Here is a 19,187-nt window from a genome sequence, read left to right as displayed (position 1 = left end):
TGACGCAACTTCAGGAGTTGTTGGACATTGGTTTCATTAGACCTAGTTCAACACCCTGGGGAGCTCCAGTGTTATTCGTGAAAAAGAAAAATGGAAGCATGAGGATGTGCATAGACTACCAAGAGCTGAACAAGGCAACGGTGACGAACAAGTATCCATTTCCAAAGATTGATGAGCTATTCAATCAGTTGCACGGTTCGGGCTATTTCTCGAAGATCGATCTTAGGTCAGGATATCATCAGCTAAAGGTGAGAGAGCAAGATATTGAGAAAACTATATTCATAACAAGATATGGAAACTATGAGTTTTTGGTTATATCGTTTGGACTAACCAATGTTCCAGCAACATTCATGGATATGATGAACAGGGTTTTTAAACCATTCCTCGATGAATCTGTTATAGTGTTCATAAATGACATTTTGATTTACTCGAAAAGCCAGGAGGAGCACGACAAGCATCTGCAAGAAGTATTAGAAGTCCTGAAGAAGGAGAAGTTGTATGCAAATTTCTCCAAATGTGATTTTTGGATTCGATAAGTCCAATTCTTGGGTTATGTGGTTAACCAAAAAGGGATAATGATTGACCCAGCAAAGATCGAAGCTGTGATGAAGTGGGAACGACCGAAAAGTCCCATGGAAATTCGAAGCTTTTTGGGATTAGCCGGATATCATCGAAGGTTTATCCAAGGCTTTTCTTCGATAGCTGCTCCATTTACAACTTTGACCCACAAAGGAGCTACATATACATGGAGTGATAAGCACGAAGAGGCATTCGAGAAGCTAAAGAAGAAGTTATGTGAAGCACCGATTCTTTCTCTACCCGATGGAGTTGAATACTTCGCAGTGTATAGTGATGCGTCGCGAGTCGGGTTAGGATGTGTTCTAACTCAAAGATAAAAGGTGATAGCATATGCATCTCGAAAAATGAAAGAGCATGAAAAGAATTAGCCCACTCATGATCTGGAGTTGGCAGCGGTAGTTTTCGCTCTAAAGATATGGAGGAATTATCTCTATGGCACACAGTGCAAACTTTTCACTGATCATAAGAGTCTCCAATATCTCTTTAATCAGAAGGAATTGAATATGAGGCAACGACGCTGGCTAGAGTTACTCAGGGACTACAACTGTGAGATACTTTACCACCCTGGTAAAGCCAATGTTGTCGCTGATGCTCTAAGTCGAAAAGTCAACCTTGAAAGAAAAAGGCCAAGAGCGTTGAGAATAGAAGTTGTCTCGACAATTATGGAAAGTATAAAGAAAGCTCAGGAAGAAGCCTCAGAGAAAAATGGCTGGAAGGAAGAACATTTGGGCAAAACATTGGAGTTCGGTACAAACAGCAAGGATTAAAGGAATTCCAAGATAGGATTTGGGTACCTAAGACAGGAGGAGTAAGACATCTTCTGATAGAAGAAGCTCATATGACCATCTACTCGATTCATCCTGGTAGCACTAAAATGTATAGGGACCTAAACCCCTACTACTGGTGGCCGACGATGAAACTCGATGTTGCAAAGTATGTGGTCGAGTGTGTAACTTGTGCAAGAGTTAAGGCACAACATCAGAAACCATATGGGAGTTTAGAACCTTTACCTATACCCATGGGTAAATGGGAGGACATCACCATGGATTGTGTGACTAAACTTCCCAGGACGAAGAACGGTCACGACATGATTTGGGTGTTTGTGGATCGTTTCACTAAGAGTGCACACTTCATAGCAACCAATGAGAGGTGGTCTATGGATAAGCTTGCAAATGCTTACGTGAAGGAAGTGGTAAGACTTCACGGTGTTCCTCTAACGATTGTATCAGATCGTAATAGTCGTTTCACATCATGGTTTTGAAGGAGTCTACAAGAGGAAATGGGTACAAATTTGTGTTTGAGTACAACTTACCATCTGCAGACTGATGGTCAAAGCGAAAGAACAATTCAAAAACTGGAAGATATGCTAATAGAGCCTGTACCCTGGAATTACAAGGTAATTGGGATGAGCACTTACCTTTGGTAGATTTTTACTACAACAATAGTTTCCACTCGAGCATCAAGATGGCACCTTATCAAGCTTTGTACGGACAAAAGTTTCGTATGCCGTTTTGTTGCCTTGAAGTTGGAGAAAAGCAGTTTATGGCCCCGAGATAGTCCATCAAATTGCTGAAAAGCTGAAAGTGATTAAGGAATGAATATTAGCAGCTCATGATCGTCAAAAGAGCTATGCTGATAGGAGAAAAGGATCGATGACATTTGAATTTGGAGATTCGGTTTTGCTTAAAGTCTCATCGTGGAAGGGACTTATAAGATTTGGGAAATGAGGAAAGTTGTGTACAAGGTTTATTGGACCATTCAAATTTCTTCAGAGGATTGGGAACCAAGATTACAAGCTCAAATTACCAGAAGAACTAGATGGTAATCATAACACATTGAATGTGTTTATTTGAGGAAGTTCACGGGAGAAGTTGCCGACATAATTCCAATCTCAGAGTTAAGGATGGATGAAAATCAGAGGCTAATCGAAGAGCCCGAGGCAATCGTTGACCGTAAGACTAAGAAGTTGTGACAAAAAATGGTCGATTATAGTGCTTGTCCATTGGAAACATAAGAATGGGTTGAATCTCACCAGGGAAACAGAGAGTGACATGATGAGTCGCTATCCACATCTGTTTGCTGATGCATGATTCCGGGACAGAATCATACTAAGGGGGAGAGAATTGTAACGCCCGTGTTTCTGGGCTAAGTATTAGTATAGTGATGTAATAGCCAGGATCAACCATTGTAACTTATTTTGAAGTAATAAAGACGAAATATTTGTGTATTATGTGAATTTATGTGTTTTATACTTGTTTATAACGACGTAATAAATAAAGGGTGAAAATTTAGCTTCAAAAATAAAATGTTGGATAAAAACGATATCGATGAAGAATGTTATAGTGGCCGTGACAAGGATTCCAGACATATAAAGAACGTCGATATCCGAATTATAACGAAGAAGTTATGGTATGTCGAAGTTTCGCGACAAAACCGGCACGATGCTGTGTGACGTAAAAAGTGAATTTTTGATAAAATACTTTTTAGCCTTATTGATCTAAACAAAAGTTGTAGTATACATTAAACCGAGATTGTGCATAAAAAGAACGTCAAAATATAACTTCGTATGAGGAAGTTACGATTTTTCTAAGATTTAGCAAACGAAGTGCACAGGTCGGAATTTGAATTTTAGATCGGTCAATTTTTAGCAAATATAATCTAAAAGAGAAATGAATATATCATTAATAGGAGTCAACGATAAAATGTTAGTCAAAAATGGAGCTCGTCTGCAAAAGATATGGATGAAACTTAGTCCCTACTCTTCGAGGGCAATGAATTCGATACAGTTTTGTAAATCTGAGTTAGAATGAGAATTAGCCAACGGGATCTAAATGAAAGTTGTAGTACTCGTAAATACCAATGCGTGAATATAAATAACGTCGATAACAGAGCTCGTATGTTAAAGATATGGATGAAACTTAGTCCTTACTCTTCGAGCGCGATAAATTCGATACAATTTTGCAAATTAGAGATAGAATGAGAATTAGAGGACGGGGTCTAAATGAACGTTGTAGTACTCATAAATACCAACGTGTGGATATAAATAACATAGAAAACAGAGCTCGTACACGGAAGATACGGACGAAACTTAGGACCTACACTATGATAAAACCCCTATAAATAAAGGGTGAATCCTTCATATTTTCTTCACACCATAAGCCTTTCTTTCTCTCTATAACTTCTCTCTAGACTCCCAAAACCCCTCTAAATACCTATTAACCTCAATTTTCTAGAGGAAAGACCCACAGCGCCCGAAGGCTCTGAGAAAAAGAGCTTTCCGGCTCAGAAGCTCTGCTCCAGCGGATCCCGGTTTTTAGCAAAACCCACTGTAAGTGAGATACGCCTACCCTACTTTAAATATAGCTTATATTCAAATATAATATTGTTATTATGAACCTATAAATAAGATTTATCAGTGATTCAAAGTCATTATACTGATTGATCTACTTACGGAGATGATGTCTAGGCTGTGATTTAGTGAGGTGTTTAAAGAGGGATTTCCAAACAGTATACTTTGTATGCCAAACAGACCCTACCTCTGATATGATCCTACCTGATTGTTCCTTACTTGATAGATGATGAAGTAGACCCAGAGTTAAGGACGAATCTAGACTAATAATTAGTCGCAATAAATATTAGACTAGAATATAGTGGTAATAATACTAGGTTTCATTGAAGTAAATCATATTGTTAAGAAGCGAAGCGCTGCTCGAATATCGAGTCGTCACTTTAACAAGTGAGTGCATAGTTACTTTCATCTTACACATAGATATGAAGTATTTTCTATAAGTTACGTGCTATGTGTGTGTGACAACCCAAACCCTTTTTCCGCTTCTATTATACGATTTCCGTTAGTAAAATTTGGATTTTACTAAGTTTTCGTCAAACTTTTTGGTTTAGAAAATTATCTAGTTTATATAATATAATTTTTCTATGAGACAGGACCAAAAACTTCACAAAATTTTCGAGTTATCCTTCGATCAAAAAATCGGTTTTCGGCCTAAGTGAGTCTACGGCCGTAAACCCGTGTATGGCCGTACACTCATTTACGGCTAACGTTGGGTGGACCCCACCACCAACCACAAAAAACCCTATAAATATGAGACCCCACCCTTCATTTACACTTTTCTGGTCAAACACTCTCTCTTTCTCTCTCTAAACTCTTGACCGTACACCCCAGAAAGACCTCTATTCTTCCGAAAATCATCGAGAATCATCATTGTGAGTAGTTTTAGAGCATGTAGAACACGTTTTTCACCATAATCCAGCATCCTTGTTCTTGAGTGTACGACTGTACACCCTTCAAAACTGCAAATCTTCATTGACCGTACACTCGTTCATGGTCGTACACCTTCAAAGTTCGTACACCCTTCGAGAGGTAGTCTACGGCCGTACTCGGTTCACGGCTGTACACTCCCTTCACGGCCGAACACACTCCCTAAGTGGTGCAATTGACTGAAACCCCACTTTCCTCGATTCAATCAAGTCCCAGATACCGTTAAGTGCCACACTACAACTCAAGGGTCTTCATTTCGGTTCGTTGATTGAACGCTTGTACACGACTAACAGTGAGTTCATACCCCTACACTTTTACGATTTTTAATGTTTTCATGGGGGGGGGGATACAAGCCAAACACAAATAATGAGTTTAAAACTTATGCAATTGATACAGTTAAACGATTTCCCATGTTTTATGAAATATTTGGACATTTTATCCCTTTTGTACTATGTTGAGCATAAGGGACGTTTTCAACTTGAAAACATAATTGCATAGTTTTCAAAACAATTTACAAATCAAGTACAAAACATTTCAAGCAAACTATAATGGATATAGTTTTGGAAACTCAATACATAGCTTTTACCGATTTAGATTTCGTACATGGGTAAACATATAAACTATGGCATATTTAGTTTATGATACACATTACTATAGGAGTACAACATTTAATAATTATTTAAGTACAATTATTACCTATACAGTGTACACACAGATTCAAATACAAGAGAACAATACTACATATAAACTAGTTAATACAGGATTGTGAGACAACATCTTCAAAATTGTACCATTTGGTGTACTGAATTAACTCCTATCATAGTATAACCAGTGTCTCCTGGAGGAAGAGCATGAGATTTGTGAATAGATCTATTCCGGAATGACAATCTCACACCTCAACTGCTAGCTACAGTTAGGCAGGCATGCTTGGGGGTGACAAATGTCATTTAACCGACACTTGAAGAACGTCGTAAAGGCCACTAGGTCATATCAAGCATGGTTATACGACTCACAATAAGTATAAACTAACATATGTTTACGAGATTTCATGCTTCATTAGTTTTATCTTAATTAGTAAAACCACTATACATACTGGTGGTAGTCAGAGTTTTCAAACAGAACATACTATACATACTGGTAGTAGTCAGAGTTTTCAAACAGAACATACTATACATACCGGTGGTATTCAGGGTTTTCAAACAGTACATTCTATACGATGGTTTTTCATACAAAGTTCATTATACAACATATCTATTAGTAATTAAGCATACAAACTGGTTTGTCTCATACGCTACAGCAAGATACTGTAACAAACAAATTAGTTAATTCTATAATTTCTTAGTTTATGCATCAGGGTTATGTATGAAGAATATGTGATAGACTGTGGAATGTGTGGTTTCCGCCTCATTTCATGTTCCTTGTTTGGTTATGGACTTAGGGAAGATTAACATAATCAACTGTCTGTTTGATATTTGTTTATACTTGACCAGTATGAATTAAGTAATCATAGAAAGAACTGGAGCTATCATACTCTTACTAAAGAAAATATTGGATTTTCTTGGAAACGTACGAACTATTTACAGATTCATCAACAAGTTTTCTTTATAAAAACAACGCTTATGAACTCACCAGCTTTATGCTGATACTCTTTTAAAATTGCTTGGATTCTCAGGGAATCAGTAGACAGGTACCTCTTGGAGTTTTTAAAAGACGGTGCGTTTAGAGTCTCGTCCTTTTCTTTTGTATACTTTTGATGAGTAAAACCAAGAATCAAACAGATGTAAACTCTTTTTTCATGTATATTCAATGTAATGGTTGTGTTTACTATGATTACTATGATGCAATGGTTGTGATACTACATATGACGTCGTCCACCCCCGAACGTTTCCGCCGTTCCGGTTTGGGGGTGTGACAGATTGGTATCAGAGCTATTGTTTATAGTGAACTAAGTATACCGAACCTTACATGGTATACAAGTATAAACAATAAAAGGGCCAAAGTGATCTGAAACTAAAAGTATGATTTTAGAATATAAATATTTTATAAGAAGTATACAAGTATTCATACGTACCAGAAACAGTATCATAAGTAGAGCAAAACAAAATGTTTTGGATGTTGGACACTACGGTTAAACCTGGGTAGTAATGTGATCATGTCTGGGATCAATATAGCCTGATCAACTATATTTATTTGAGACATGGCCAACATGTGTCTGGGAGTGATTGTGGTGTTGCAGCAAGCCCAAAACTTACCAAACTATATACATCAAGATATCGATAGAACATAGAATACAACTTAAAATAATATAGGAGTATTTTAGCTAGAGCCGAATACAATATAGAGATTCATTCCAAGTGTTGCGACTTATTTCTTCTTAGCGATAACGTACTTGCATTAGTAACCATTCTCTGTTTATTGCTTAGTAGAATGCTTTATCTATTAGGCTGAGACATATCTTGTTTCATATCTCTTGATTTAAAGATCTAGGGGACTTAATACCCTATTCTTCCTGATTATTTTAGAAAAATATGCCTCCCAAAAAGAGACCCGACAGGAAGAACAACGACCCTCCACCACCACCACCTCCCCAGTTCGATCCTGCCATGCTCCAGGCATCAGTTACAGCCATTGTGGCTGCCGCGATGTTGCAGATTAATTCTGGCGGCTCTAGCGAATCGGGAAGTGGTACCCATCCCCTTAATCTTGAAGGTGGTCAGGGACACCAAAAGGAGTGTTCCTACAAATATTTCATGAATGCGAAGCCCAAGTCCATCGACGGCAATGGAGGAGTCATTTCCCTAACCCGATGGTTCTAGAAGATCGAATCCATTTTCGATATTTTCGCGTTCTCTGAGGCAAACAAGGTGAAGTTTGCCCCCTGCACCTTCACAGACAGAGCATTGAATTGTGGAATAGTCGGGTTAAATATGTAACTCTGTCGGTAGCGAATGCCATGGGTTGGGAGAGTTTGAAGGAACTCATGCTTGCCGAATACTGCCCAAAGGGCGAGATGCTGAAATTGGAGAACGAGCTTTGGAACCTGAAGATGAAGGGTTATGACATTGCTACCTATGCATCTAGATTCTACGATTTGGCTCTTCTCTGTCCGAGAATGGTCACTCCGGAAAGCAAGAAAATAGAGAGGTACATTTGGGGATTGATGCCTCCAACTCAAGGGAATGTCTTGGCTACTAAGCCTTCTATGTTCAACAGTGCCAAGTGCCTGGCGTAGAATTTGATAGGTCACGGGGTTGATCTTGATGCAGCGACAACTATTCCTGAACCACCAAAGGCGAGTGGTGGGAAGAAGAAGTTTTGGAACAAACGAAAGGGCCTATCTTCAAAGGATCCCTCCAAGAAACAACAAGTAGTGGCAGTTCATGCTGCTACCACTCCTTCTGTTGTTCCTACAGCTCAAGCAGCTGCTAGTGAACATGCTGGTACTCTTCTGTTGGATTAGTGTCTAGGTCCATAACTATTTTGGTATGTGCTTGACCCGATGGTGCATGGTCCTTTTGGGTTGCCTTCACCAAAGCAACTTGATAGGATGAATTATGGAGAGAAAGGATTAAATATGATTTATTAATATATTATAGGAATAATATATTAAAGGAGAAATCATATTGTTTAATTAATATTAGTCAAGAATTAATAAGAATTAAGTTTGTGACTAAAAGAGATTAATTAAACTTAAGGGACTGGAATTGTAATTATAAGATAATTGCAATTGGGCTATGGATTGCCTTATATTATAAGGATGGATGAATTCTATGGGGAAACCCATTGGAAATCGTCCAAGTCCTTAAGAAAAGGAGTCCATGGGTTGCTTAGGGCTTAAGCATCCAAATTAGGGTTTCCTTGTTAGATAACCCTAATAGCCTCACTATATATAAAGCCCTTATGCCTCAAAAACGTGGACAAGCTTCCTTCTAGGGTTTCCACACGTTTTTGAGAGCCTCCTTCTCTTCTCTTCTTCATCCTCTTGCTCTTGGTGTTTGTGAGCCATTAGAGGAGTGACACTTGTGACTCTAAGCTTTCTAAAGTCATTACAAAGGAGGATTTGTGATTGTTATTGCTACATAACAATCAAGGTATGAGCACATAATTATATGTTATATTGATTATCATATGCTAGATCTAGGGTTTATAGTCTTGGATAAATTGCATGTACAATAGAGAAACCTAGATCCAAGTATTAGGGTTTGTATGAGCACATAGAATGTTCTTATAGCTAAAATCCATCAGTGGTATCAGAGCCTTGATTGGTTTTTATTGTATTGATGCCTTGTATGTTGAAAAAATCCGTTTTTTTTGTGGTTCTGCATGATGGACTCGGCGAGTTCGAGCGTTAGATGGAGCTATTTTCGGGATTTCTTGCTGTTTATCTTTGAGATACTTGCATTTATCATATTAGATCAATATAAATCCGATTTTATGATATATATGAGTATATTCTTGATCTAATTAAAGATATTTATCAATTAATAAAATATATATTTCCTTATGTGATAATTGATTAATTATTTTGATTAAATTGGTAAATTGTTTTGCAAGAAATCATTGAATAAATCAAATATGGATAATTATGTGATTAAATGTTAATTTAGATTATTTGTTATTTGATCCTTGTGTTATAAAAGTTTAAATTTTCCCCTTTAGGTTTTATAGTTTAAATTTGAACTAAAATCGGCTCTCAAGAGTTCCAAGGTGAAACTCTACCCGATTTTTGTCTCCTGGCCTCCCTCTCATTATCCTTTAATTGTTGGTGGTGTTTTGTGTACCATTTGACGCATCACATTTGACGTGCTAAACTCTCATAAGGTCAAGTTCTACAAGATACAACAAAGAGGTAATCATTCAACTTATTTTATGATTCAAATATCAAGTTGCATGCTAGTTAGGCTTCATGCTTTGGAAAAATGAATGTTGCATGTATAACTAGAGAAAACTTAAATCCAAAGCATTAGGGTTGTATGTGTACCATAGGGATGTTATAGTGCTCAAAACCCATCATTTAGACCATAAAGTGGACCAGATCTAAGCTTTGGAGCCTTGAGAATCAAAGAAAATGTCTTAAATCATTAAGCTGTTAGGAATTCACTACCCACGATGTGGCCTTAGATCACCACGTTGTCGAGACTAAGCTTGCACGACAATTGGGCTAGAGATTATTTGTTTTGTTATTTTGATGCCACGACGTGGCAGCCAACTGCAGGTTGATTTTAGCCTTTTGACCGTTGATTTTGATGAAGTTTGACTGGATGTCATTTGGGGTATTTTGAGTAGTAGATTGAGGCTTGGTCCCTTTGTGTTATACAGGTGACCTATAGAGATAGTGTTTGGAGTAATAATCAGTTCGACTATCATCCACATTGTGAGGTGAGTTGTCTTCAGTATAGTTATTGGTCGAAGGCACTAATATTAGGCCACTAGGTTATGTATCCTTGTATATAGGATAATGTTATGATGGTTATATGTTAGACTGGTATATCTGTATGAATACTTGTATTTGTGGTATAGGACAACAAACCCGGGGAAATACTATAACGTCCCAATTTTTACATCTAAAAATTTCGTTTTTAAAACATTACTTTAGGAAAACATTAATAATTAAGACCTTGTTCAGTTAACCATTTCACGATAACAATCTAATTCAAAATTTACAAAAGATAGATAGTCAACATATCAGGGTATCAATCCCAGGTAAAACACATAGATGCGGAAACAAAAGTGTGTGTGACATGCTGCTACCGCACCGACTCCTTCCCCTTGACTGAAGAGGTACCTGAAACAACAACTGAAAAACGTAGGCACAAAGCTTAGTGAGTTCCCCCACTGTACCACATACCGCATAATCACATAACATACAAAAGTTGTCAGGCATATCTGGGTGCCCGACCTACCCCTTCGGTCCTCTCGACCGGATGCTGCCTAACATATCTGGGTGCTGGCCTCCCCTTCGGTCCTTTCGACCGGATACTGCCTAGCATATCTGGGTGCTGGCCTCCCCTTCGGTCCTTTCGACCGGATACTGCCTAGCATATCTGGGTTCTGGCCTCCCCTTCGGCCCTACCGACCGGATGTTTAGGGTACGAACTCCCCCTACTGTCTCTAGCACATAGCATCATAACATACTAGCACATAAACATACACAAGTAGCAGCGACCCTAGACGAATATCACAGAGACAATCATCTAATCATACAACTCCTTCTAGTGGGCCGACATTGTGGCCTTAGACCCACCACTACTGGAAGGTAACTCACCTCAAAGTAGCTGCTGAACTGAGCGGGAACCGACTGTCTACTGCTGCTGCTGCTGCTCCGGAAATCCTCCGGCTGCAATTCCCACAATATACTCAATCAAACACTGTTAAATGACCTTTGGGTAAAACGACCATTTTTCCCCTGATCATGACCTAAGTCAAAATCAGAGTCAACTTCCAGTTGACCCGACTCGCCGAGTTGGCTTTCCAACTCGCCGAGTCCCTACCCAAACGCTTGCCCTGAATCCCGATCCTACTCGTCGAGTTAGGCGACGACTCGACGAGTTCTCCTTCCTAACAGATACTCAAGTCCTTCATCCTACTCGCCGAGTTGTATGAACAACTCGTCGAGTTCATCTTCATCCGATGAACACTCATGCCTAGACTCACCGAGTTGTATGAACAACTCGTCGAGTCTGTTATTGATCTATGAAGATTGCCTTGGACTCGCCGAGCCAGGCCATGACTCGCCGAGTCCTATCATGGGTGAGTTCAGCTTCCAACTCACCGAGTCACTCCCTGTGACTCACTGCTCAAACTCGATACAGCAAACAGGGGACAACTCGGAGACTCGCGAGCAGACTCGTCGAGTCATATCAATGACTCGCCGAGTCGTTTCCATGTACTCCTAAAACACACAGATTTGCTCGATTCCAGTCCATGCCATTCACAGATCTAGGCTTCTAGGACACGATTCCCACGTAAAGTTTCCAACTTTACATGTAGACATTCACCAATATGGATTTTAGGGTTCTAAATGTACTCAAAATGGTAGATCTAGGATGAACAAGCAACATGGGTCCATAAATCTAACAGATCTGAGCTCCTGGAGCTCAATCTTATCCAGATCTAGAGGCCAAACAACTTATTACGAACCCTTAAGCATACACAATCTTGGAAATGGCCCAAAAAGGGCTCTAATGGAGCTATAAGGGACAATAAGCTTAAAAACAGAGGGGAAACGAGCTATACCTTAGGGGAAACGTTGGAATGACACAGAGATGCTTGGCCTCCTTCTCCTCTTCTTGATTCCCTCTTCTTCTCCCTCAAAAACTTCAAGAACACCACCAATACACTTCAAACTCACAAAGAAACACGACTAAAACAAGATACAGAGCTCTGAGGGTGAATGGGGACGGGGTTGGGGCGGATAAGGCGTTTAAATAGGATGCAAACCCCTGAAACTTAGGGTTTCATCAAATAGCTGTGACTCGCCGAGTCCAGGATATGGACTCGTCGAGTCGACAACTTAAACGTGTCCCGGGTCCCGCATCTACTCGGCGAGTCGGACCTGTGACTAGCCGAGTCCAAGGCTAAAAGAAGAAAATACTCAAATAAGATTTACGTACCAGGAACGAGGCGCTACAAATACATTCGGGTGATTGTGATCTACGAGAAATTCAATCGGGAAACTATGGACTAGGGGTAATCTAGTCAGGAGACTATAAACCCAACATGTAATGTTTGTATATGTCCTGTTGTGTGGGGTATTTTGGGGGAAACTATAAGGTCCTCAATACAAGGATCTTAACCAGTGATCAATCAAACAATCAAATAAAGTAAGAAATGAGTAGAAGAAGAAGAAGAATAAGGATCAAGCTTGCACACGTTAATAATTAAAAAACGTCAGGTACAACTTGAGATCGTAAACTCAACTGACTGACCACGAATCTGATAGATTCTGACAAGCTATATATATAGGAAGACAGACCATAAACCTGATTACGGTCAGGCAGACCATAAACAGGTTTACGGTCACAACAGACCATAAACACAACCCTGACCATAAACACTCCTACAACATAAACAAAAGCCCTATAGCATCTTTACATTCAATTGCCTAGCCTAAACCACAAAATAAGACCTTTCAATCTCCCCCTTGGTTTGGGACTAGCTTGACTTAGTCCTTGTCAACATGAAGAACATCTAATTGGGTTGTCGCCCCGTTCCACATCCTTTTGTTGATGATATCGACAACCATAGAAGTATACTCTTAAGCAACTAGCTCAAAAATGTCTTCTGCAACCTTGATCTAATGAAGGTTCAACTGATGAATATCCCATCTCCCAAACTGAAACGAATCTCTTTTGTCATATAATCGAATGCATCCATCTTTAAGTTTTATGACAGTAGAGGATGTAGTTCCATTAAAAACCCAGTAGGGCATGGACGTCAATGATCCATCTCAATAATTCTGAAGCACATGAATCTGTTTACTTGACTGGTAGCAGGCCACATCATAGTTCAAATAGGAAGTTTAGTTTTGGGATCAAGTACACTTGGGTATAGTTTGATGATTGAGTCTGCAGTCTTCATTGACGGAAAACCCTTTACCACTTGATCTTCCAAAAAGAGCTTGAATTGTGTTGCCTTGGAATTTTGTGAAGGATTTGCCGAAGGAGGTTTTGATAATTCTGAAAGATCAACCGTGGTCCAGGAATGGAAATCATGCAAATCTTTATAGTATTCTGTGTTGCCACTCTTGCATCTCACGAGCCACATGTCTAGCGTATCATGAAATCCCCACGAGACAATTTCTGACCTATCACCATATGTGTCTCTAGAACATTTTTCTTGAAGGTCTGTGACGGTGATTTTTGGCTGGTCTCCAGGAGCATTTTGATCTGAGCTCCTTTTAAAAAATAGTTGACCTTTCTCAGCTGCTTTGGCCAATTTGGCACGTTTCAAAGCTATGACATTTGGAGCTTGAATTGGTTCCACTTCAAAACGATCTACAACTCGAGATGTTTGAACAGGTGGTGGCACAACCGGGGGAGCTTGGGAAGGAAGATGTATCCTTGACTCATAAACAGAGGACTTAAACTTGTCACCAGGTTCCTCTTCCAATTTCTTCTTCAAATCAAAGTAACGGACAGTGAGGAGACAAAAGTGAGTCTGAAGATCGGAAATTTGCTTTATCTTCAGTGATTTATCAGCTTCAAGTGTAACAACCAAAAATTTTAGCCAATTTAAAACATTTTATTTCATTCAAAAACCATTAAGTTCATACATCTTATTTTCAAAATAGTTTAAACATCAAAATATATATGAAACATAACATCGTTCATCACCATGCATTAATATAGTACAACCGATAAAGTTTACACTGAGTACATTGTTTGACATTACATTACCAAAATAAATTGTTCGATCGTAGATAACAAACTGCAATCCATCACTGAATACAATTTTTATTCGGTTTACTTGTTACCTGAGAATCCAAGTATTTTGAAAAACGTTAACATATGAAATGTTGGTGAGTTCATAAGCGGTATTTGAAAATCAACGTTTTGTATTATTTGAAAACCACCAGAAAATCCGATATTTTCTGAAAAGAGTTTCTGAAAAAGTTTGTGAAGATCCATAAGTATGCTTGTTTGTTTCTATAGTTGTAAAAAGTGTTCATAAAACTTGTGTACATTTCGAAACTGTATGTATTGAAAAACCCTAGGAAAACCCGATGTTTTCCTAACACTTTGAATTCCATGTAGTTGTGTACCATCGTGGCATGTGAAGTCATTGATTCCAGGCGACGTCGGATTACTGCGCATTGTGAATTATTATAAACACGCGTTACGCAAACGACCAGTTTACAATTATACAAACGATCCTGTAGGCGTCGTCCGTACTATTCACGTAATCCAACCGCCCTGACTTCTTGTAGTCCCGCATCCGAAGAGAAAGAGGGCACGAAGACCTCGATAACTCCATTAGTCGGTTGGGGATAAAATGAGTGCGAAGGGCCCTTGGCCCAACTCGCATGTGAATAACCGACTTTACTAGCAGTACCAAAGGACCCTTGGTCAGAGGAAATGAATTGTTGTATCTGTATGGTGCTGGGAGTAGGAGATCAGTGTTTGGGGTAGGATATCGTGATGTCTATAATGGTGTTCCATGGCAACCGGGAATGATGTCCCGATTTCGGAGTTATTTAGAGCCTTGAGTTTGAGACGACTAGTAGTATATCATGTATCTACGGTTCCAGTGGGAGCCCTTCGAGTATTGACATCAATGTTGGGTTTTGAGCATTCTAACACTCCTAAGTTTACATGCAACCCTAAATACCTTGGATCTATGTTTTCTCTATTATACATGCAAATAAGAACTTCCAAGGTATTATCCTAATCTAGCATACAAATCAATGAATGTAACAAGATAGAATACATACCTCTTTGATGTAGAAAGTTTTCATGAAGCTTGAGTGCCTAGTGCCCCAAGTTTGACACCTCAAATGGTTCACACAACACCAAATACAAATGGAATGACTTGAGATAATTCTACACTTCATGAAAATCGGCTAGCCCTTTCTTACTCTCTCTAGTGTGATACTAGTCGCCAATTTTGTCAAGAATAAGATCTTTATATAGTGTTACAATTAGGGTAAACCCTTAATTGTCATGGCTTTCCATTTCCTTGGATCCATGGGTTCAAATACACCATGGAGCATCCATGGACCATCCTATGGGTTTTAGCCCAACTTGATTATCCATGGAGCATTAGCCCACAATACAAGTATGGATGATTTTCACAATCAACCCATATATTTAATTAGTCTTCTTTTGATCACTTAATTAATCCTAGATTAATTCTTGATCAATACTAATTAAATAATCTTATTATTCTTATTATTAATATACTAGAACTTATAATATATTAATAACCATAAGTGTCTTATTTCTCTCATTATAGTCTATCCAAATGCATGATGCCATGCAACCCAAATGGACCATGCCGAGTCGGGTCAAGTCTTACCAATTATAGTTATGGACTTAGACATTAATCGAACAGTCTCCCACTTGGATAAGTCTAAAACTATTATTGCGCATGACTTCAGGAACCAACTGGCAATCGTAGCTCTCAAAAGCTTCTGTCGAACTCTGACCTTGTCGATGAACTCTGACCATTGTCAATGACTTGTCCATTAGATAAGGGATCATATATTCCTCCATTCTAGATATCATATGGACTGAGACATGGATTATAATCATTCTCTTTGTCCATTTGCTGTTTCCCGATTTCCAATTTATGACGACTGACCAATTGAACAAATCAAATCAGTCATGGCCCGGCCGAGCACTTCCATTTGTCATCATCAAATCATCGAGGGGCCCACATATATCGCTTTTATCCCAAAGGAAAAAGGAATGGATAAACTGTTGGGTTATGAGCATTCTAACACTCCTAAGTGTACATGCAACCCTAAATACCTTGGATCTATGTTTTCTCTATTATACATGCAAATATGAACATCCAAGGTATTATCCTAATCTAGCATACAAAATAATGGATATAACAAGATAGAATACATACCTCTTTGATAGTGCTTGTCTTCATGAAGCTTGAGTGCCTAGTGCCCCAAGTGTGACACCTCAAATGGTTCACACAACACCATAAGCACTTGGAATAACTTAGAGAGAAATTAGAACACTTCATGAAATCGTCTAGCCCTCATACACACACATAGTGTTAGTTATAGTCACGATTTCTTGAGCCATGGGTTTCTTTTATATGGTGGCTATTAGGGTTACACCATGTAACTCATGACTTTACCCATTCCTTATGCTCCATGGATTTTAACCTCCATGGAGTATCCATGGGTCACCCCATGGACTTAGTCCAACATAAGGAATCTTGGATCACAAGCCCACATATATAAGAATGAATGATTTACACAATCAACCCATATATTTAATTAGTCTTCTTTTGATCACTTAATTAATTCTAGATTAATTCTTGATCAATACTAATTAAATAATCTTATTATTCTTATTATTAATATACTAGAACTTATAATATATTAATAACCGTAAGTGTCTTATTTCTCTCATTATAGTCTATCCAAGTGCATGATGCCATGCAACCCAAATGGACCATGCCGGGTCGGGTCAAGTCTTACCAATTATAGTTATGGACTTAGACATTAATCCAACAGTCTCCCACTTGGATAAGTCTAAAACTATTATTGTGTATGACTTCAGGAACCAACTAGCAATCGTAGCTCTCAAAAGCTTCTGTCGAACTCTGACCTTGTAGATGAACTCTGATCTTTGTCAACGACTTGTCCATTAGACAAGGGATCATATATTCCTCCATTCTAGATATCATATAGACTGAGACATGGATTATAATCATTCTCTCTGTCCATTTGTTGTTTCCCGATTTCCGATTTATGACGACTGACTAATTGAACAAATCAAATCAGTCCTGGCCCGGCCGAGCACTTCCATTTGTCATCATCAAATCGTCGAGGGGCCCACAGATATCGCTTTTATCCCGAAGGTAAAAGGAATGGATAAACTTCGACTCATATGGCTTGTTCTACTACTTGTTGAATCATACACAAAGACACGTTTTATAGCACCGAGTCACCAAATGCAGTTTCGTGCAATCAATGTACAACCAACTCATAGTAACAACTCATATCTCTAGGTTTGAAGAATATAAGATATTATCGTCTCATGATCACTCGTGATAAAATCCATGAAGTGATTCCAATGAGCGCGGGTTGAATCCAATACTCAGAACTTATGAGCACTCATGAGTGTTGTAGCCCTTTGTCCAACATCTTAGACCTCTACAAGCCAACCCATGACAGTCTTAATTCATATCTACTTCCAACATATGACCGACTGTGGATGGTTTAAATAACTTAGTCATTCCGGAAGAATAACCTAGTTTATTCGGGAAGTCAAAACATGCAAAGTGAAACACAATAATAATTGAATCCAATATGGTCTCAGAACTTATGAATATAAATAAAACTCCTTTTATTTATCACCATATGATTACACATTATTCATTGTATATTGTTTCAGCTATCAACATTATTCTTGAATTTAAAACAATAGTTGTCCCATGCTCCAAGCATGCACACTATGTTTTCTAAACAATAGTCATGCCATACACCAAGTATGCATAATATGTTTGACTATGATCTTTATTTTGTGAACTAGATCAAATGAACATAACTTCAATGATTCTCTTTTCACACTCCCAAATCCTTACTGCAAATGCAAGAATTCCAAATTCATGCCATTTACTGAAATCTGTTAGATTCTAAACTTATATGCATCGATCCTCTTGTAATGATTATGCACAAAGTCAGAAAGACTTAACGACAATCATTACAGAGCATTCCAAAGGAGATCAAGTCCTTGGAACCATCCTTCTTGCATTAAGTTTCCTTAATCTTAAACAGATTGAAAATTTTTAACTTTGAAACATTTCCAGATTCCATTTCGACTATCACTTCTTAACAAGAGTTGCCTCCTTACAGATTATGTCAATATGGTCCTTCCAGAATTATCACTATACTTCCAATTGTCCTTGAGAAACCAATCTTTGGTAAACCTTAGATTGTCCTCGACAATTGTTTAATCCTTTTTAGTCATATCCAGTTCTAAACCTTTTCCATTCTTAACGCCCCAGGCATTCGGAAAATTTTAGAAAGGATGAATATAGCACATGTAATCGGTCCTATATCCGAAGCATATGGGACACGATTCATGATGTCTCACATAAAGACTAAACCAGTCTTTTGCTATAACATTTCCATTTCAATTTGCCAAGTTCTCATAATTCAGATTATGAAAAGGGATGCCGTAATCATAATCGAATTTAAGAACGCAAATAATGGACCCATATACAGAATTTCCTTATGTTGAGCCATTCCAACATGAAATTCATATATATCCTTGACTAAATGATTAAAACCTCACGATCTAAGCTTATAGATTTGAGATGAAGTATAATTTCCTCTCCCTTAATTATAGCAAAACAACTCTTTCCCAGTTGAAACTTTTGTTTTCTATAATTAACATTGCTAGCTTGTAATACTTATCGTAATTATCATGCTCCCACTAACATGATGATTATTAGCATAACACTTATGCTCCCACTAGCTTTGACATGTATTCAGAAATCAGCTGGACTTCTAGAAATCAATACTTTATTGACCAAAGTTCAGATTTCTGATACTAGATTGTTTTTGATAGAACTTTATCAAAATCATACACCTTCTCTTAGATAGCTCATGGGTGTGTCAAAACAATTTTAAGAACTATGAAAA

This window comes from Lactuca saligna, chromosome 5 (assembly GCF_052625555.1).
Source record: "Lactuca saligna cultivar CGN05327 chromosome 5, ASM5262555v1, whole genome shotgun sequence".
Lineage (NCBI taxonomy): Eukaryota > Viridiplantae > Streptophyta > Magnoliopsida > Asterales > Asteraceae > Lactuca > Lactuca saligna.
This window is presented reverse-complemented; position numbering follows the sequence as displayed.